Source organism: Aedes aegypti, chromosome 3 (genome assembly GCF_002204515.2).
Source record: "Aedes aegypti strain LVP_AGWG chromosome 3, AaegL5.0 Primary Assembly, whole genome shotgun sequence".
NCBI lineage: Eukaryota > Metazoa > Arthropoda > Insecta > Diptera > Culicidae > Aedes > Aedes aegypti.
In genome coordinates, this window is record NC_035109.1 from 354,125,906 (window position 1) to 354,149,712 (window position 23,807).

Here is a 23,807-nt window from a genome sequence, read left to right on the forward strand (position 1 = left end):
GCGTGTGAAAGTTATTAAGCCTTGATTATTCGTAAATTTTAGTCAATTTTTTTATTAATGTTCCTCTAACGACTGGCGCTAGATTGTAGTTTCACTGATCGAGCTTATATTTTACGAAATTGTTATGAGACCCAAATGGGACTCGAAAAGTGGACTGGAGTAAGAATTTGAATGTTGTCTTATATTAAAAATATATATATTTAGCCAGCGCAGCAGTTACAATTTTTTTTTTTAGAAAAATGTCGTTGTTCAGGGTTAAACAGAGAAAGATGGACACTCTGATACGATCCTCAAATATGGAACTATCACCATTCGATTCCTGCATGTTTTATTCAAGAGTATGAAGATTTTCGACAAACGCAATCAGCCGCATGATTTTCCCACTGTACAGTGTAGGAACCGATCGACAAATTGTAACCGTCATCCCCCGTTCGGCGTGGATATCCAAAATCGATTAATTTCGATCTGTCTCGATTAAAACTGGATTATTACTTCATCAACCTGCAAGATTTGTGGAGTTCAATTTATCTCAAGGCCCAAAAGCGCAAATATCTCGAACCCCATATCGGTCGCGCTTTGAATTGCCGATCGTCGATCGAGTGTCCAACCTCGCAACTCGGTGGGTGTCTTGGCTGGGCGGTGGTCCTCAAGGTTCCTGCGTTCACTTATTGTAGCCCCATATTTTCTAAGTCTCAACGCGGCCATAAACTAATTTCAATACCAAACCGAGTGCAGCACCATCGAGAGGGCACACGTTGGAGCTCGCATTACATAATACACACATTTATTGATTAATGTTGTACACAAATAAGCCATAATAAAGCAGAAATCTATCAGATAAAAAGATAAATTATATTGATTCATGATAAATCTATTGGAGAGAAAAATACCGAGAGGCGGATGGGGGTGGCCGGACTGGCGAATGAATCAAACCAAACTAACGTTATTGCTCGCAGGGATACGTAAACCTACAAATAGCGAACGCGATCGAAACTCTGATGGTGCTTTCAACCGCTGCACAATGCTCCGCATCGACAATTTAGCGGGGAGAATGTTTTATATTTGTGGTAGTTGATTTTAGAAAATTGAGTTTTGCATCTTGTTGGAAAATGTTGTATAAGGTAGTCCTTAGTTGAGTATGAATGTTGAATTAAACATTTTTATGTAGGAAAATTTGTGGTTGTATTCTTCAGCAAACTTGCAGAAATTTTTATTATGAACAACATTGCTGAAGAGACATTTGATCTTACTTTTCATTCCAGCTTGGTAAATCAATCCTAAAAACATAAACTTAATGTAGATACAAAAATTCAGATTTTTGTTATATTATTTGAATTTCATGACTTGTGAATCACGATTTGGGAATCAGATCTGTTTTCCGTGTGGTGACCGTCGTGAAGAAGCAACCCTCTGTAGCGGTATAGGGATGTATTACCTTCGAATTTGTGAAAATTTCGTAATACTAATGCTAGTGAGATCCACAGTATGTTCAGCAAAGTTGGTCACATTAACATTTTCTTAAAGTTTGCTCAATAACACAATCAAAAATTACCTCAATCAAAAAGGTTTGATTCAACATTTAAATTTGAATAAGGACCTCCATATCCATTTTTTTCTAGAAAGGTACAAAAGTCAATTATGAACTACTATTCTGAAGACATCCCATGTCTATTATCAACCAGAACACATATAACACTTTTATACTGCCAAATTGACGATTCGGACCATTGTGTGCTGAAAAGCATGAAACTATTTCAAGGCACGGAGCCAAAGGAACCATCCTTGCGATCACCGCCACGGTAATGGTTGATTAAACCTGATGAACATCAGTATCATCGTCGGTCGCGCATAGTGCTAGGGCTTGAGCACATGCTCAACGTTCCATCGCATCGAGCGGTCCTCCCCGCGTAATCAACCTGTCTATAAATGGGCAAATAAATGATTTATTTATTGCAAATCTCTCGTTGTTCGTTCTTCATTATCGGTGGTTCCGCTGCTTCTGATGATGACGGCGACGCTGTATGTAGGTACCTAATAGCATAACTATCGATGTCTTCGATGATGAGCACGGTGCTTTGCAACTCCAAGTAGAACATCGCTACCTGCAACCGTTCTGAACGAGAAAAATCTAACGTGTCCCATAATTTGATCCGTTAAACGGATGCTAGTGTGTGATATTTATGGAATGGAAGGTGGTTCATCAACAGATATAAATTGCTGCATGATTGATCAATAATTGTGCTCAATAAATATGACGATATTGTGGAGAAGGAATTTCCTTTGCGCAATGTAAGGACCCATGTAAGTACTCAGTGGGTGGTCTAGACCTACTTAGAGGATACGAAAGCTTCAACAATTCGTTTTTGTTGCTTGACTCTTCTCAGATTTCTATGCAGCTTTTTGCATGATCTTTGAACACATTACTTAATAAGTGGGTTTGCTGTTCCATAAAATTCAGCGATGGTATTCAAACAAATTTCCTGGAACAGAACTATCTTCTTCTTCTTTCTTGAATAAATTCCTAGCTGAAACAGAAATTACGCGAATAATGTGCAGCAAAACAACATAATGCCAAATTATATTTTTTTGCATGCAGCTGTGGATCATAATCATTCATGCAGTATGAGGGCTTAGATTCGTTTACCGTTAATCCAGTTTTGTTTATTGGCATACTCCTTTTAATCCCGAGCTGAAAGAATTCGGTCAGACTCTCTGTTTATTTGTTGATTCCTTATACCAGTGCTCCAAATTCAACTCTTCAACCTATATCTTGTGTCTACTTCTTCACGTTTGAAAATTTCAATATAGATATGTTTCCAACGGAGCATTGCTCGAAAAAAAAAAGCTCATTCATCATTACCCGAGCAATACGTTTACCTTTTGAACAAATCCCGCATCAGATAACGACGATTACCTTCCTTGTAAGGTAATCTTCTGACACGTAGCTGAACCCTAATCACCAGAACGGAAAACAATCTATTAACTGATGTTTTACTCATTAACGAGTAGCGGAGCAACTGGTTCAGTTACAAATTCTTCATTACAGTGTTGTTAGTCAGCAAAAAAAAAGTACGTCGTAGATAACCAGAGAGCTCGAGATGGAAAATCCATTTCTCAAGAACTTTCAAAGTGCCAAAGTGCGCATAGTAAAATATGAGCGAAGAAAAAACAAATGATTAATGATTATTCTAATTCGAGCTAAACTGAACCAAGTCGAACCGGTGTGCGCGCGCGAGCGAGAAGGTGTTTCCAAATGGTAATTAGTTTCTGCGCCGGGTATTAATATCTTTCAGCGTGCACGCACCGCCGATCCTATCCATTTCGATAGGATGGAGGCTTGGGTGTCGAAGTTGTTGCTCGATCAATGCAGTAGGTATTGTCGTATAAACAGGGGGCAGGGTTTGCATCTGCTCCCCCCCCCATAATCGTAAAATTATTTCAAGATATTGAATGTGAAATTAACAAAATTATAAAGATTTTAAGGGGAATATTCAATACCAGTTGATAGGTTTATTTGATGGAGAAATACGATTTACTGATTAAAATGGTTTATTTAATTATTGCATGAGCATGAGCATGATTTATCGCCCTTAGTTTCTACTCCGTTATTGCAAGAACAGCTGTACACTTAAAGAGAACTAACAGACGCTTCTTTGGGAAATGTTTCTTGGGACGTGTTACTTTCTTAATAGAAGTCAAGGAGTCCTCTGCATTTCCACAATAAAACACTGGGAAATTGGATATGGGAAGGATTTGTTTTGTTAAACGATAAATGTGTAATTTTACATGAATACATGAGCATACACACGGACGAGCAACACCGATAATGCGATTGCTAAGTGAACAAGACACGATCCGGATTCCATCGCTTGCCCACAAAAGAGCATGTAACAGATTCAACTACTCAATAATGGTCTCTTATATTATTTGATAGATAAACTAGAAACAACTCGGGAATGACCACTTCCAAAGAAGTGATCATGGTTTCATTACGGTTCAGTTTAATTTCAAAATAATTAATTTATCATGAAAATGTAATTAATTTAACAACAACCTTAAATTTTTAAAATCGAGCAAAGTTGTTCTTAAGAAAACTACTTGAATAAACAAGTCTCCAGTTTAGTTCCAACATCTGTTTTCTATCACATTTCTGTGATAAAAGTAAAAAAACAATGCGATATTCGTGTTATTCAAAACATATGATTGATTCTCGAAAAGTTATGTATTTTTCAATGTGTTTTTTTTTTCTTGAAGCCCAAACAGCTCCTTACAATTTCTCCATAGTAGTAGTGTTTTAAGTACATTTTAGGTTACTGAATCTGATACCGCACTCAGAAATACTTCAACATGAGCTACAGGCCAAACAAAATTGTATAAAATAGAGGTTTCCTCAATGTTAAATTTTTTGAGATCTTTTCCACCAAGCGTGCAAAATAGGACTTATCTTTTGAAGTGAGATGAAGTTTGATATAAAATTCACGATTCAATTTCGAATAAGTTAATTTTTTTTTCAACATGCCTGCAGTTTCCACACAACATTTTTCGTTGCTGTTATATGACATGATATAATTTATTTCTAAAGCATTGAAAACAATTCTTAAGTATCGAAAGTGTTATGAACCTTATTAATAAATATTCTAAAAACTAAATTCCGTGCTAAATAAGCCAAATCAACCGTCAAACAGGCCAATTGCATGCTAAGGGAGAAGGACATGGTGTAGTGATTAGAGCTCACGCCTCTCGTGCCGAGGACCTGGGATCCGATCCCATCTCCGAAACAGTCACTTATGACGCAAAGGTCATAGTGATGACTTCCTTCGGAAGGGAAGTAAAGCCGTTGGTCCCGAGATGAACTAGTCCATCTCAACAGCCAACAACAAGACGTGCTATGACATTTTTGAAAACGGCAAAGATTGTTTTGTTCTGTGACTGATCGAATTGACATGGAACAAGTCAACTTTTAGCAGATCTTTCAGAAATTTGGTGATTCTCGATAAAAACTCGATCTTCTGGAAATTCCTATGAACCTCTTGAAGAAGAAAAATAACATGGATATGCTATTAAATTAATCGGTCTTTTTTTCTAGGAATTGCACCATGTACTTTTAGTACACTACCGGTTTTTTTTAAGAAACTGCGCTTTGTATTCTTTTGAATATATTCCACAAACTCTACTAGATTTTTTTCTTGTCCACCAGCAGGTGTATTAGAAGCACTTACCATAATAAATCAAGGAAATCCACCAAAAATTCAAATATTCCCCTAACATTTCAAATCTTCTCTTTTTTTTTCAAAAAAATGTTCCAGAAACTCCACTGCAATATCGACCCAAATAATGTATAACAATTCACAATGGCACATTTTCATCTCAATATTTTTGATTGAATGTCTTTGGAAGATATCTCTAAAATTTTCCTTTGGGTTTTGCGGAAAATCTGACATAGTTTTACCAGGCACAACTTTAGATTTTTTTTCAAGTCCTCCATTGAAAATTCTGCAAAAAAAAAAAACTCGCAAGATATGTACTTCTGTACTTCTAAAATCTGTTGGGTCAATTTTTTGGTGAAAAGTAGATTAAAAACAATATTTTCGAAAGTTTTGGGAAAGACTTCGTCAAAAATTTCTTGATTTTTTGTTTTTAAAAGCTAAGGCAGAAATTATTTCAAGATGCAGAATAGAATTATAGCCAAACCTCCTTTTACGATCACTTTTTTACGGTTCCTCTTCTTTCGCCCGCTCTTTTTACGCTCCAAATCCGAACCTACGATCTTTCTTTTTACGTTCGGATTTCCAACTTAAGCCCGCTCTTTTAACGCTCGAAAAATTCCAACTTACGCGAACCAAATATGGGTATTTCTGGAATGGTACCAATGAGTAGATGAGGGATTCCACGGAGGCATGCAAGTCGATTCTGATCGACCATTTCAAAAATATCTGAAACTTTGCACAGTTTTTCAGTTCCATCTAAATCGTCATTTTCCGATATCAAATCTTCAAGTTGAGTCACGACTAACTTTTCAAAATGGTGTATGTGAAAATGGTTCAAAAATATTCAAAAAGCTGAACAGCAAAAACGGTTCGTTCGATTGTTGGACAACTAAAGAAACAAAGTTAGACAACTAAATTAAGATTCCAAAAAAAATACACACAGTAAAAAAAATTTTTTTTGCATTAAAAAACATCATTTTTGTCACAAAAACTCAAATATCTCAAAACCCTATCGGAATACCAACGTAATTTTTTGAGGGAAAACGGTCCATTATATTAGCTATCTATTTGGTGATGGTAAGCCAATAAACAAAAAAGTTATGACATTTCAAATATTTCACAAATTTGACACTTAGTGAAACATTTTTTTTATCATTGTTAATTTTTTTTAGGACCGCAGTTTGTTGCTGAATTTTTTGTTAAGGGTACCACATGAGGTTAACAAGTTGTTTTCATGATATGTTATTTAATTATTCATAACTATTATAGCATCTATTAGAAAGTTAGACGCGATCCAGTGTTGTGATCTAAAGTCTTGATAGTGTCATATTTTTTATTGTACGTAACTGAAGAAAAATTCTCTCAATAGTGTTGAAACCTTTTGATAAAAGAAACCTATAAGAAATCTTATATTGAAGACAAAAGCTACAAAAAAAGTTTTCTATACAGGTATACGACTAGTTTACCTGCAAAAAGTTTACCTCGTAGAGAACAAGGCGGGTCTATACCCAGGTGATCTAGTATACGTAAAGCAGGTCGGTTTTCTCGGCGTTGGTTTTCTCTACAAAGTTAAAATCTGATTACACCTGGGTATAGACCCGCCTTGGTAGAGAATAGACTTTGTTAATCATATTTGGGAGAAAGCGAGTAACTTCAACAACATCAAAAACATGATAGGTACATACCATGAACATACTCACGAAAAAGCTAAAAATATACTACCACTATGGTTATAAAAGATTTAATTGTAAAATTTTTCTTCAGTCAAGCAAACGACACCAAACTAGTCAGTAAAAACTTAAAAGTGATTTTGTTTATTAAAATCTAACGAGCAACATGAGTAGTCGCTTTCTCAACTGTTGCAGGCCGTTTGCAGAAAAAAAGTGTTCGAAAGAGCTACGAAATCTCACCGAAAGCACCATAGATAAACTGAAAGCGGCTGGTTATGCTCCAATGTCTACATTGAATACAAATTTACGCATTTGTACGTCCTGCCGTTTAAACGTTGACAAACGGGCAATCTGTACATCATCGGTGGATCAGGTTGCAGGAAGTTCGAAAACAACAACAACTGAGGAATTACTAGATGCACCGACAACAACTGAGGAGTTACCAGAAGTACCAAGTGCAGATAGTCTTGCCACGGTACCATCAGAGACATCTGTTTCAACAAATCAATCAGAAGATGAGTGCATCCAGAAGGTCAACATCGAACGCTTCAACGAAGGGATAGCTGGAATAAAAGTGACTCCGATTAAATGGACGAAGATGGGTTACGTCAATTATCCCGAGAAAAAATACCGTGAAATCAACGAAGCTGTACGAAGAAACCTCTTCAAATTAGGACCTGAGAATGTGGAAAATACAGACTACGATGAGGTAATTATGAATATGAAGGAAAGGTTCTCGAATCTAGCCACGACAAGGAAAGAAAAATTATTGATTTTGTCGATGCTGCCAAGCTCGTGGTCTATTCAAGACGCCATTGATGAGTTCAAAACCAATAGAAATACAGCAAAAGAGGCAAAACAATTCAAAGATAACTGTCTTGCAACCAAAAATGCTAGGTCGAGTACTTCATTAACAGATGAGACAAAAGAAAAAATAATTCAATGTTTTGAAGACGATGAAGTAATTAGAGCTATGCCTGGCCAAAAAGATTATGTATCTGTAAAAAAAGATGGAAAGCGTCAAGCAATCCAAAAACGATTAATGATGACTACTTTGAAAGAAGCGTATACACGCTTCAAGGAAATTAACGAAACTATTAAGGTAGGTTTTTCCTCATTTGCAAGCCATCGTCCAAGGCAATGCAAGCTTCTATCCAATTCAGGAACACATAATGTTTGTGTGTGCACAACACACGAAAATATTAACCTAATCTTACATAGTTTGAAAAGAATCAATTTATCAAAGGATATTAAAATGTTAACTGGTAGTCTTTTGTGTGAAAATACAACATCAAATTGCTATCTACGATCTTGTTCGGAATGTCCAGATTCTTCATCATTGGAAAATACTTTATTCGCTGAGTTTGAAGAAAATTATATTGATCAGTTATCATTTGAGCAATGGGTGACCACGGATAGGTGTGACCTAGAAACTATTGTAAAACCTGTAGATGAGTTTGTGTCATTTTTTTGCTTGAAATTAGAAAGTTTAATTCCTCACGACTTTATTAAAACAGAGCAATCCCGCTTTTTAAAAAATACGAAAAATACATTACAAGATGGTGAATTTTTAGTCATTCGTGATTTTTCTGAAAACTATAGCTTTGTATTGCAAGATGAAGTGCAGTCCCATCACTGGAACGTACAACAAGCTACAATTCATCCATTCGTTATTTATTTCAATGGAAGTACGCAAATTGAACATTTTAGTTTTATTGTAATTTCCGAAGATTTAAGACACGACGCAGTATCTGTAAATTTGTTCATTGCCAAAATGATTAACTTTTTACGCGTTGATAAGGATAAAGAAATCAGAAAGATATATTTCATGTCTGATGGAGCAGCATCGCAGTACAAAAACCGTAAGAATTTTTCGAGCCTATGTCAATTTAAATCAAAGTACGGAATTGATGCAGAATGGCATTTCTTTGCTACGTCACATGGCAAAGGTCCTTGTGATGCTATTGGAGGAACCATAAAGCGCATGGCCACAAGAGCAAGTTTAGCCAAAGAACGTGAGCATCCAATTAAAACTGCAAAAGAACTATTTGATTGGGCGAATCGCAGAAAAGAAGAAGATTTAACAAAATTATCATTTTGTTTTACTACTACTGAAGAGTACGAATTAACGGCATCAGAGCTCAGCGAGCAATATAATAACGCGAAAACGATCCAAGGAACCCAAAAATTTCACTGTTTCATTCCATTGTCAGAAAATAAAATTGAAGCAAAACTATACTCGAACTGTACTTATAATGATGCAAAAGTGTTCGATATTGTAAAAAAAATTGAATAACAATAAATAAATAAATAAGTATTAATAAAATGTTTTCATGATCTCATAACGCATACCCAAATCCAAAACTTTTAAAGTTTATATATAACATTTAGAAACTCATCGATCATACCCTAAAAAAAAATATCCTGGTAAAAAAAAAAATATTTTCGTGTAATCTGTTAATTCATTTTAATTTATACATATATACATATACATATAATATTTATACATATACATATTATTTATAATATAATATACATAATACTAATGAATACATGAAAACGACTTGTATAATTCACGCAAGGCCCTTAACAATAAAATCAGCAACAAACTGCGGTTCCCGTAATAATTTACACCGAAAAAATTTTTTTTTTTCTACTAAATGTGAAAATTGTGACATGTTTGAAATGTCATAACTTTTTTGTTTATTGGTTTACCATCACCAAATTTTTATGGTAGATAGCTAATATAATGGACCGTTTTCCTTCAAAAAAGTACGTTGGTATTCCGATAGGGTTTTGAGATATTTGAGTTTTTGTGTCAAAAATTATGTTTTTTAATGCAAAAAAAAATTTTTTTTTTACTATGTGTATTTTTTTTAGAATCTTTATTTAGTTGTCTAACTTTGTTTCTTTAGTTGTCTAACAATCGAACGAACCGTTTTTGCTGTGCAGCTTTTTGAATATTTTTGAACCATTTTCACATACACCCTTTTGAAAAGTTAGTCGTGACTCAACTTGTAGATTTGATATCGGAAAATGACGATTTAGATGGAACTGAAAAACTGTGCAAAGTTTCAGCTCAATAGAAAAAAAATGAATTAAAAAATTTACCAAATTTTGGTGCTGTTGCTTGGAATCACTCAGATGACGGAAATCGATATACGACGCCATTCAGGATTCCAAAATGGCGAATAAATCACATTGAAATTTCACAAATATCATCTAATTTTTACCTATGAGATGCATTTGAAATCACTGTTGGCCTTAGGAGTTTGAAATATAAGTTGAAACGGTATTTTTGGCACGGGATCAACGAATAGAAGGCGAATGTCTATATATGACACCATTTCTAGAATCCAAGATGGCGACATCCGGTTTGTGAAAACCACTTGATACCCATAAAATATGGGTATTTCTGGAACCGGCCCGATTAGTAGATGCCAGAAATCGATGTCTGACGCTATTTAAAATTCCAATATGGCGACTTCTGGTTTGTGAAAATCACTTTAAACCCATGTCGATGACGAAAATCGATGTTCGACGCTATTTTGGAATCCAAAATGGCAAGTTCATTGCAAGGGTTTCAAGTAGTTTTCACAAACTGGAAGTCGCCATCTTGAATTCCAAAATGGTGTCAGACATAGACTTCCACCATTCATTATCGATCCCGTTCCAAAAATACTCATATTGCATGGGTTTCAAATTAATCTTTACAAACCGAAAGTCTCCATTTCAGATTCCAAAATGGCGTCAGACATCGTTTTTCCTCATCTTCTAATCCGCCCTGTTCCAGAAACACATATATTGCATGAGTTTAAAAAGATTTTCACAAACCGGAAGTCTCCGTATTGGATTCCAGAATGGCGTCAGATATCGATCTCTGGCATCTACTCATCGGTTCGGTTCGAAAAACACCCGTATGAGATTCCAAAATGGTGTCAAACTATGATTACCGTCATCCCTATTGATACCCTTGGAAAGAACCATGGATAAATCCCACCTCTTGGCAAAGCTTTTTGTCGCATCTGATTCCATTTATGCTCAAAATTCGAACATACGCTTTCTCTTTTTATGCTACAAATTCCAACTTACGCTCCCTCTTTTTACGCCCCATTTCTGTTTACGCTCCCTTCAGTTAGGGGCGTAAAAAGAGGCTTTGTTGTATTTTCATAGATGTTTAATTTATTTCCTACTAAAATAAGTTTCTAAAACTTCTTGTCTTCCTGAATTCCACCAGTAATTGTTGCAAAAAAATGCCAGGAATGATAATGCTAGACTATCAACAAAAATTGTCCAAGATGTGTCGCCAATAGTGCTCTCATAAATGTCCTTAAAAACATTCTATCACTTGGACAGGAATTTGTGAAAACCTAATTTCGAATTAATCCACCAGTTATTGCTCAACGATTTTTTTTTTCAAGAAATGTCGTAATCGATTTAAACTTTATATTTATTTAAATAATTTATTCAATGCGTTGAGGTCATCTCAAAAATATTTTAATATTCTCCAAAAACAAAGTTTTAAGTATAATTTCCTTTTAACGTTGTTTACATATCTTTACCCTTATCATCGATTAAAATTCCTGATGAAATCCAAAGAGGAAATGACGAAAATAGTTTATCATTCTACAATATTTCTCTGAAAGAAAATTCCAGGATGGTATACCTCAGATTAACACATACAAAAATATCCAGGTCTATAGAAATATCAAAAAAATGTTTATTTAATAACTTCTAGAGAAATCCCCGAATAATACTAAGTATAAAACAAGTAATATGGTTTTAAATTATTCTAATATTAACCCGTTAACGCCCAAGGTATCTCACAATTGGAATTTAGCTCCGTTTTTGTTACTCATAGTCGTATTCCCATAAATTAAACCTTATTTCACCAAAAAAATTCAAGTCTATAGTGGGGATCCAAAAAAAATCTTGAAAGTGTGTCGTCCATATCTAGCTGTTCTATAAGTTTATTTTCGAGATTAATCAAAAATATTTTCATGCAGTTCGACCCATTACAATGTAAACAAGTTGGAAAAAAAAAACTGCTGGTGAGGGGTAATTCATAAATTACGTCACGTACAAAAGAGGAAGGAGGGGGTTACAATGAAACGTGACTACTCATATAAAAATTGGAATCCATACAAAAAGTGTGATACAGAGGAAAATTGAGGAGGATGAATGTGGCAAAACTTTGCATGACGTAATTTATGGACGTACCCTGATAAAGAAATTGCAACATAAAAAATTAAAAATTTCAGAGGCGAAAGGTGCATGCCAGAACTAAATCATTTAGTGACTTCAATTCAATTTTCTGCTCTATCACGTAAGTAAGATACAGACATACATACATTTCCATACATGTACATGTACAATAATGCACATTTAAGCCATTTATACCAAATACAAAATAAAATCTTACATCAAATATTTTGATTTAGAAAAAAAAAACCTACAGATGTTTCAGAAAAGTCTTCAAAGAGATTATATAAAACTTGCCAGCTGATAATGGAGACAAAACTATCAAAATATTTATTTCTGGTTCAAGTTATTAGTATACAATGTGACTCTGATCTGACAGTGATCGAAATTTATATTTGGCAATATCAGAATTTCGTTAGTGCTGATCAAAAGTTAGTCCTTCAGTCCAATGACAGTCAAATATTGGACTCCAACTATCACATGCTTTACAGATGTGAATATTTGAAGCCAACATTATTCGCCTATAACGTTTAAGTTATTGCATCACTGATGCATATAGTCTTATTCACCGATAGAACCGAATCCACGCGGTCCAAGATTTTTGACACTAGAGCTGGCCAGAATACCTGGGGAGCATACGGAAGCGTGCCCGCTCAAATGTCGCAATTCTTGGCCCGAGTGAGTTCAGCAAGGAAGGCTCTTTACTGCTACCTCAACGCGTCGCTGGTTCTAAAAGGTGAACAGCCATAAAAAACAACGATCAAACAATGGCGAAGGCGTAATCAATTTTCTCGAAAATTGGCAGACCAATTTCTTATAGGTTGTTTCTTGATGTTTCGCACATAATAGCAATTCCCAGTTAATATGTTTTTTTTTGCGAAAATATCTCCTTTAGTTGATCATCGTTTTCGAAGATACCAAATTTTTCATCACTGGACTTCAATTATGAGAATGACTTCCGAACTAAGAAGGTTTTAGGCGAATAGCTTACCTTGGATTTAATCAGTGGACTGATTTATAAGCAAGAAAATGTGTGCCCAGTAGTGACATTTAGGTGATTTCCAAAGTAATAAGTTTCCAGGCAAATAGGTGTCATTCAGTTCTCCAACTTTGCCAAAAACACTAACTTTGTATCCAATCTCTAGAATCAAATAATGTGTTTGTCTACTAGCGCCACTTTGGGAGAATTTTCCAAACTACTATGTTTCTGGGCGAATAGATCCCAATTCAGCTGAACACTTTTGACAAAGATACCAAATTCGAGAGTTCGATTTTTTTCAGTCCCATCGCTGGACTGATATAATAAAAATAAAATATTTGACCACTAGCGCTACCTTGTGAGTGTTTTCCGAACTAATATGGTTTTAGGCGAATAGGATTCATTTAGTTGTTCAACAATGTCCATGACACAAACTTTGTATCTAATCACTTGACTGAGATATTAGCAAATAAAATCTTTGCCCACTAGCGCCATCTTGTGAATGTTATAAGGTTTTATGTGACTAAGTATCATTTAGTTGTTCAACATTGTCGAAGACAACAATTTTGTATCTCATAACTGAACTGAGATGCAAGCAAATACAATATTTGCCGACTAGCGCAATCTAGTGAATGTTTTCCAAACTAATAAGTTTTCGGGCGAATAGATCTCATTCAGTTGAACACATTTGTCGACGATATCAATGTTGTATCTCATCACTGAACTAAGATATAAACAATCAAAATGTTCGATCGCTATCGCCATTTTTTGAGTGTATTCCGAACTAAAAACGTTTTAGGCGAATATGTCTCATTTAGTTGATCAACTTAGTCGAAGACATCAATTTTGTATCTAATAACTGGACTGAGATAGAAGCAAATAAAATCTCTGCTCACTAGCCCCATATAGTGAGTGTTTTCCCAACTAATAAGTTTTCGAGTAACTACATAGATCTCATTCGGTTAAACACATTTGTCGAAGTCACCAACGTTGTATATCATCACTGAACTGAGATATAAACAATCAAAATGTTCGACCATTAGCGCCATCTTTTTAGTGTTTTCCGAATTTATAAGGTTTTAGGTGAATAGATCTAATTAAGTTGATCAACTTTATCCAAGACACCAATTTTGTATCTCATAACTGGACTAAGATATAAGCAAATACAGTTTTGGCTCACTAGCGCCATCTTGGGAGTGTTTTCCGAATTTATAAGGTTCTATGCGAAAAGGTATTATTTAGTTGTTCAACTTTGCCGAAGACACCATTTTTGTATTTAATAACTGGACTAAGATATAAGCAAATACAGTTTTGGCTCACTAGCGCTATCTTGGGAGTGTTTTCCGAATTTTTAAGGTTCTATGCGAATAGGTATTATTTAGTTGTTCAACTTTGTCGAAGACACCATTCTTGTATCTCATAACTGGGCTAAGATATAAGCAAATAAAGTTTTGGCTCACTAGCGCCATCTTGGGAGTGTTTTCCGAATTTGTAAGGTTCTATGCGAATAGGTATTATTTAGTTGTTCAACTTTGCCGAAGACACCATTTTTGTATCTCATAACTAGGCTAAGATATAAGCAAATAAAGTTTTGGCTCACTAGCGCCATCTTGGGAGTGTTTTCCGAATTTGTAAGGTTCTATGCGAATAGGTATTATTTAGTTGTTCAACTTTGCCGAAGACACCATTTTTGTATTTAATAACTGGACTAAGATATAAGCAAATACAGTTTTGGCTCACTAGCGCTATCTTGGGAGTGTTTTCCGAATTTTTAAGGTTCTATGCGAATAGGTATTATTTAGTTGTTCAACTTTGTCGAAGACACCATTCTTGTATCTCATAACTGGGCTAAGATATAAGCAAATAAAGTTTTGGCTCACTAGCGCCATCTTGGGAGTGTTTTCCGAATTTGTAAGGTTCTATGCGAATAGGTATTATTTAGTTGTTCAACTTTGCCGAAGACACCATTTTTGTATTTAATAACTGGACTAAGATATAAGCAAATACAGTTTTGGCTCACTAGCGCTATCTTGGGAGTGTTTTCCGAATTTTTAAGGTTCTATGCGAATAGGTATTATTTAGTTGTTCAACTAGTTCACTAGCGCTATCTTGGGAGTGTTTTCCGAATTTTTAAGGTTCTATGCGAATAGGTATTATTTAGTTGTTCAACTTTGTCGAAGACACCATTCTTGTATCTCATAACTGGGCTAAGATATAAGCAAATAAAGTTTTGGCTCACTAGCGCCATCTTGGGAGTGTTTTCCGAATTTGTAAGGTTCTATGCGAATAGGTATTATTTAGTTGTTCAACTTTGCCGAAGACACCATTTTTGTATCTCATAACTAGGCTAAGATATAAGCAAATAAAGTTTTGGCTCACTAGCGCCATCTTGGGAGTGTTTTCCGAATTTGTAAGGTTCTATGCGAATAGGTATTATTTAGTTGTTCAACTTTGCCGAAGACACCATTTTTGTATCTCATAACTAGGCTAAGATATAAGCAAATAAAGTTTTGGCTCACTAGCGCCATCTTGGGAGTGTTTTCCGAATTTGTAAGGTTCTATGCGAATAGGTATTATTTAGTTGTTCAACTTTGCCGAAGACACCATTTTTGTATTTAATAACTGGACTAAGATATAAGCAAATACAGTTTTGGCTCACTAGCGCTATCTTGGGAGTGTTTTCCGAATTTTTAAGGTTCTATGCGAATAGGTATTATTTAGTTGTTCAACTTTGTCGAAGACACCATTCTTGTATCTCATAACTGGGCTAAGATATAAGCAAATAAAGTTTTGGCTCACTAGCGCCATCTTGGGAGTGTTTTCCGAATTTGTAAGGTTCTATGCGAATAGGTATTATTTAGTTGTTCAACTTTGCCGAAGACACCATTTTTGTATTTAATAACTGGACTAAGATATAAGCAAATACAGTTTTGGCTCACTAGCGCTATCTTGGGAGTGTTTTCCGAATTTTTAAGGTTCTATGCGAATAGGTATTATTTAGTTGTTCAACTAGTTCACTAGCGCTATCTTGGGAGTGTTTTCCGAATTTTTAAGGTTCTATGCGAATAGGTATTATTTAGTTGTTCAACTTTGTCGAAGACACCATTCTTGTATCTCATAACTGGGCTAAGATATAAGCAAATAAAGTTTTGGCTCACTAGCGCCATCTTGGGAGTGTTTTCCGAATTTGTAAGGTTCTATGCGAATAGGTATTATTTAGTTGTTCAACTTTGCCGAAGACACCATTTTTGTATCTCATAACTAGGCTAAGATATAAGCAAATAAAGTTTTGGCTCACTAGCGCCATCTTGGGAGTGTTTTCCGAATTTGTAAGGTTCTATGCGAATAGGTATTATTTAGTTGTTCAACTTTGCCGAAGACACCATTTTTGTATTTAATAACTGGACTAAGATATAAGCAAATACAGTTTTGGCTCACTAGCGCTATCTTGGGAGTGTTTTCCGAATTTTTAAGGTTCTATGCGAATAGGTATTATTTAGTTGTTCAACTTTGTCGAAGACACCATTCTTGTATCTCATAACTGGGCTAAGATATAAGCAAATAAAGTTTTGGCTCACTAGCGCCATCTTGGGAGTGTTTTCCAAATTTGTAAGGTTCTATGCGAATAGGTATTATTTAGTTGTTCAACTTTGCCGAAGACACCATTTTTGTATCTCATAACTAGGCTAAGATATAAGCAAATAAAGTTTTGGCTCACTAGCGCCATCTTGGGAGTGTTTTCCGAATTTGTAAGGTTCTATGCGAATAGGTATTATTTAGTTGTTCAACTTTGCCGAAGACACCATTTTTGTATCTCATAACTAGGCTAAGATATAAGCAAATAAAGTTTTGGCTCACTAGCGCCATCTTGGGAGTGTTTTCCGAATTTGTAAGGTTCTATGCGAATAGGTATTATTTAGTTGTTCAACTTTGCCGAAGACACCATTTTTGTATCTCATAACTAGGCTAAGATATAAGCAAATAAAGTTTTGGCTCACTAGCGCCATCTTGGGAGTGTTTTCCGAATTTGTAAGGTTCTATGCGAATAGGTATTATTTAGTTGTTCAACTTTGCCGAAGACACCATTTTTGTATTTAATAACTGGACTAAGATATAAGCAAATACAGTTTTGGCTCACTAGCGCTATCTTGGGAGTGTTTTCCGAATTTTTAAGGTTCTATGCGAATAGGTATTATTTAGTTGTTCAACTTTGTCGAAGACACCATTCTTGTATCTCATAACTGGGCTAAGATATAAGCAAATAAAGTTTTGGCTCACTAGCGCCATCTTGGGAGTGTTTTCCGAATTTGTAAGGTTCTATGCGAATAGGTATTATTTAGTTGTTCAACTTTGCCGAAGACACCATTTTTGTATTTAATAACTGGACTAAGATATAAGCAAATACAGTTTTGGCTCACTAGCGCTATCTTGGGAGTGTTTTCCGAATTTTTAAGGTTCTATGCGAATAGGTATTATTTAGTTGTTCAACTAGTTCACTAGCGCTATCTTGGGAGTGTTTTCCGAATTTTTAAGGTTCTATGCGAATAGGTATTATTTAGTTGTTCAACTTTGTCGAAGACACCATTCTTGTATCTCATAACTGGGCTAAGATATAAGCAAATAAAGTTTTGGCTCACTAGCGCCATCTTGGGAGTGTTTTCCGAATTTGTAAGGTTCTATGCGAATAGGTATTATTTAGTTGTTCAACTTTGCCGAAGACACCATTTTTGTATCTCATAACTAGGCTAAGATATAAGCAAATAAAGTTTTGGCTCACTAGCGCCATCTTGGGAGTGTTTTCCGAATTTGTAAGGTTCTATGCGAATAGGTATTATTTAGTTGTTCAACTTTGCCGAAGACACCATTTTTGTATTTAATAACTGGACTAAGATATAAGCAAATACAGTTTTGGCTCACTAGCGCTATCTTGGGAGTGTTTTCCGAATTTTTAAGGTTCTATGCGAATAGGTATTATTTAGTTGTTCAACTTTGTCGAAGACACCATTCTTGTATCTCATAACTGGGCTAAGATATAAGCAAATAAAGTTTTGGCTCACTAGCGCCATCTTGGGAGTGTTTTCCAAATTTGTAAGGTTCTATGCGAATAGGTATTATTTAGTTGTTCAACTTTGCCGAAGACACCATTTTTGTATCTCATAACTAGGCTAAGATATAAGCAAATAAAGTTTTGGCTCACTAGCGCCATCTTGGGAGTGTTTTCCGAATTTGTAAGGTTCTATGCGAATAGGTATTATTTAGTTGTTCAACTTTGCCGAAGACACCATTTTTGTATTTAATAACTGGACTAAGATATAAGCAAATACAGTTTTGGCTCACTAGCGCCATCTTGGGAGTGTTTTCCGAATTTTTAAGGTTCTATGCGAATAGGTATTATTTAGTTGTTCAAATTTGTCGAAGACACCATTCTTGTATCTCATAACTGGGCTAAGATATAAGCAAATACAGTTTTGGCTCACTAGCGCCATCTTGGGAGTGTTTTCCGAATTTGTAAGGTTCTATGCGAATAGGTATTATTTAGTTGTTCAACTTTGCCGAAGACACCATTTTTGTATTTAATAACTGGACTAAGATATAAGCAAATACAGTTTTGGCTCACTAGCGCTATCTTGGGAGTGTTTTCCGAATTTTTAAGGTTCTATGCGAATAGGTATTATTTAGTTGTTCAACTTTGTCGAAGACACCATTCTTGTATCTCATAACTGGGCTAAGATATAAGCAAATAAAGTTTTGGCTCACTAGCGCCATCTTGGGAGTGTTTTCCGAATTTGTAAGGTTCTATGCGAATAGGTATTATTTAGTTGTTCAACTTTGCCGAAGACACCATTTTTGTATTTAATAACTGGACTAAGATATAAGCAAATACAGTTTTGGCTCACTAGCGCTATCTTGGGAGTGTTTTCCGAATTTTTAAGGTTCTATGCGAATAGGTATTATTTAGTTGTTCAACTAGTTCACTAGCGCTATCTTGGGAGTGTTTTCCGAATTTTTAAGGTTCTATGCGAATAGGTATTATTTAGTTGTTCAACTTTGTCGAAGACACCATTCTTGTATCTCATAACTGGGCTAAGATATAAGCAAATAAAGTTTTGGCTCACTAGCGCCATCTTGGGAGTGTTTTCCGAATTTGTAAGGTTCTATGCGAATAGGTATTATTTAGTTGTTCAACTTTGCCGAAGACACCATTTTTGTATCTCATAACTAGGCTAAGATATAAGCAAATAAAGTTTTGGCTCACTAGCGCCATCTTGGGAGTGTTTTCCGAATTTGTAAGGTTCTATGCGAATAGGTATTATTTAGTTGTTCAACTTTGCCGAAGACACCATTTTTGTATTTAATAACTGGACTAAGATATAAGCAAATACAGTTTTGGCTCACTAGCGCTATCTTGGGAGTGTTTTCCGAATTTTTAAGGTTCTATGCGAATAGGTATTATTTAGTTGTTCAACTTTGTCGAAGACACCATTCTTGTATCTCATAACTGGGCTAAGATATAAGCAAATAAAGTTTTGGCTCACTAGCGCCATCTTGGGAGTGTTTTCCAAATTTGTAAGGTTCTATGCGAATAGGTATTATTTAGTTGTTCAACTTTGCCGAAGACACCATTTTTGTATCTCATAACTAGGCTAAGATATAAGCAAATAAAGTTTTGGCTCACTAGCGCCATCTTGGGAGTGTTTTCCGAATTTGTAAGGTTCTATGCGAATAGGTATTATTTAGTTGTTCAACTTTGCCGAAGACACCATTTTTGTATTTAATAACTGGACTAAGATATAAGCAAATACAGTTTTGGCTCACTAGCGCCATCTTGGGAGTGTTTTCCGAATTTTTAAGGTTCTATGCGAATAGGTATTATTTAGTTGTTCAAATTTGTCGAAGACACCATTCTTGTATCTCATAACTGGGCTAAGATATAAGCAAATAAAGTTTTGGCTCACTAGCGCCATCTTGAGAGTGTTTTCCGAATTTGTAAGGTTCTATGCGAATAGGTATTATTTAGTTGTTCAACTTTGTCGAAGACACCATTCTTGTATCTCATAACTGGGCTAAGATATAAGCAAATCTCGAAAACTTATTCTAACAGACTCAAGTCAAAAAAGTATACAAACTTACTTTATCGATTCTACGTGTTTCGCAGACGAAATTCTACACGTTGCGCTCTGAACCAACTCGATTTTTCACTTTTAAAACGTTTAATTTCCGGATTTACAAAACGACGAAAGTAAGATTCTCAACTTTCGCAACCTAACCACTACTTTCGCCGCCCCGCTGTATGGAGAGACAAAGTGACTTATCCACGAATCAAAACAAAACACTACTTGAGCCGATTTTACACTGGTAGAAAAACGTCGAAAGTAACTGAATAAATCGGCTTATCATTTTGTAATATTTTTTTTTTGTGGGAAATAACAGGAACTCCCTAGTTTTTGAACGCGAGCTTAAGGTATGCAAAATTTAAGCGATGTACACGGCGAAAAAAAATTAAAAAGTTGATTAATTTTAAAACAGTTTTAAAAGACAGGTTGTGATTCTTCTGAATTAATTTTCTCAAAACCATATGAAAGTTACTTACGCCGATTTGAAAAAGTAATCGAGAAATAAAGTTTTGGGTCACTAGCGCCATCTTGGGAGTGTTTTCCAAATTTGTAAGGTTCTAGTGCGGGATTGAAATCCGTAAACCTAAGAAATGATTCTGAATCCGTCCCTTTCAAACAAAACGCCTACTATTTGTATGAAGTGTATGGATTTTAAGCCTGTACGGATCTCGGTCCCCCATTGTACTTTGTTTCACGGTACTGGTGTAGTTTTTGAGGAAAACGCTGGAATAGTTCTGAAATTCACATCGCAAAATCAAAACCAAATCCACGAAAGTTCATTCTTTCCGGGAAATGTGTTTCCGGATAATGGGCCATTCCGGAAAATGGTTTCTGGCAAACGGCAAACCGGGAAATGGGTTTTCAGGATATGTCATAAAATCATTCAAAGTCATCTCAATGACACCCCAAACAACGGAACAATATTTGTTTAATTGTTTTTCTGGCGTTGATTATTTTAATTATTGTTCAATATCTTTCCGCGAAAAGGGGTATTCCGGGAAAATATTTTCCGGCAAATGGGTCATTCAGGGAAATGTCTTTGCGGGAAATGTTGTATTCGGAAAATAGGTTAGAACCAATTGCGAAAACAAAAACTCGAATATATCTACCGGATGTAGCGCATGAAATAATGTCCAATAAATATCGTAAGGAGATATTTTTCCAAAAATAAATTCACGCCTTAGGTGCCGTTAAAGTATAAAATAAATCCTTATTTAGATTGACCTTAAACATAAAAAATGTCTATCAAAAATGTTTGCAAATTTGGTCTTTGAGGAATAAACACATATAATTTATCATTTATCTGGATTTCCTTAAATTTAAACCTCAGACCAGAGATCAGTCCGTGTAGAAATATCTATTAAAAAGACTAGAGGAATATCAGGAATTGAATTGAAAGAATGATTTCTCAAGAAATTTTTTAAAGAATGTCTGAAATCATAGAGTAGCTTTTGAAAAAAATGCTTTTTCAATTTTAGCATTTTAAGAAAATCAATAATCCCAAGAGGACATGTATGGAGGATTTTATTACTTTCTTGGAATGCTCAGTACCCGAAAGAATCTCTGATTCTGAAAAAAAAATGTTTAAATTATTCCTTTAATTCTTGTATAATTTATCCATTGAAAGAATAATTGACGAGCAGTAGTAATGTGTGGAAGAACAGCGCAAAGACACAATGATATTTTTTGACACGGGAGACCGTGATATTTTTCCTATTTTTTCCTCACTCCAACAATTATCATCAAAACTTTGCAGAAGCAAATCACAAGTTTTAGTGGTCCAACAAAGCTGTAAAATTCATGGGTTGTGCACTACATATTTAGATTTTAATGATACATTTTTCGTATCGACATATATACGTGAGAAATAAGTGAGATTTGCTTCTTCAAATGGATAAGGTGATTATAATGACATCCCGTGCGGCATTATGCCGCATATTGAGGATTATAATTATATAAAAAAAATAAAGATAATTACGGAGGTATATAATTGAATAATATGTAATCAAATGTCTAGCAGAAACTATGAAATTTCTGAAAATTCTATTGAATGGAATCCTGTGAGATTCTCTATACAAAACTCTGAAGAAATATCAGAAAGAAGCACTACAATAATTTCTGGATGCATTTTGAGAAAGATTTCAAGGAGCTGTTTCTGAAAATTCTTAAACCTCGCCTCCCTGTTCGAGACCTCACCAAAAAAATGAAAGAGTTATAATAAAGATATTTTGAAGACTTATCGAAAAAATTTCTGAAAATTTCTAGATGGATTGTTTAAAAGAATTCAAGAAATATTTGAAATGCAGCAGAAGAAAAGCATGATAGACGTTATGAATGAGATAATTCAAATTATCTGAAATATGTTGAAGAAATTTTCAAAGAAATCTCCGAAGGAAGATCATTGAAGAATCCGAGAACACTAACCTCATTAATATGTTATCAATATAAAAATTGGAGCTCATGAAGACTGCTGAATGGCAATGCTATTTAAGAAAATAAAAACCTTTAATCCAGAAGTTATAAAAAGTACTGTGACCGAAATTCACTGAAACAACGAGATTTTTGAAAACCATATACCATATAGATATTGTTATAGATTTTACACCCGTGACACCTGAACCCGCTGCCCCCTTTAGGCCATTTCCAAATAAATAAACCTGACTACACCAATGACAGTAGTAGCACTCGAGTCTCGAACGGAAACGGAATTTCGGAGACTCTTGGCACGCACTGGTTTTTCTGGCTGGATGTCAACCGAAATTCGTTCGGGAGTTTTTTAAATCTCATTTTCGTTGCAACTCATGCAAGCCCAGCTGGGATGAGTAAAAGTAAGTGACTCGGAACGAACGATACTCGTATACTTGGAAAAACGCAATCCAGCAGTGGTGTCTCTGGTGGCGCACAAATGCAATCCATGTGTGAGAATGTTTTGAAAGATTCATGATTAATGGGATCGGTAATTATCCATTCATCAACATCGCGCTCAATCTTGCTCGGAGATTGCATTACACTGTGTTTTGATCTGCACCGTTTTACAGTTTGCATCACTCTTGTCGAAGCAACAAACGTGTCATTCAGTTAGAGCAGTGAACATCAAACTGTGACGCTTCCTATAACTTTTCACATATTATCCTTATTTTTTTTATCTTCTTATTAGGGCATGCTTTAATTTCTTGAAAATATTGTTTCACCTTTTCATACGGTATGCGTCACATTCTGAAAGTTCCAAAGTGGTCCGCATAGTAAGCTAGGCTGAAGACCACTGAGTTAGAGACATGCGCTACTTGCTTGATTGGGGCTTGATCAGCTACCATTTCAAAACATCATGGTTGTCATCTGGGAGCTGTATCATGACTAGCATCGTAAATAAGTCACAATTCTCTCTCGATGTCATTTCCTCCTACGGAGCGGCCTTCCTGTCCATGTTGGGGAACAACCAGTTCAACCCGAGACAGTTTTGATTCGCTAGGAATTTAAATTAAGTGATTATTAAATAGAAACAACTTGTCTCCTCTCTCGGTGGATCGTTCGGACCGTGTTTGCTACCTATCGTTTTGTGGCCTTAGGGACGACGAACTGTTATCATAATTTCATGCTACCATTTATGAGATTATGATCGGCCCGCTTGTTTGCT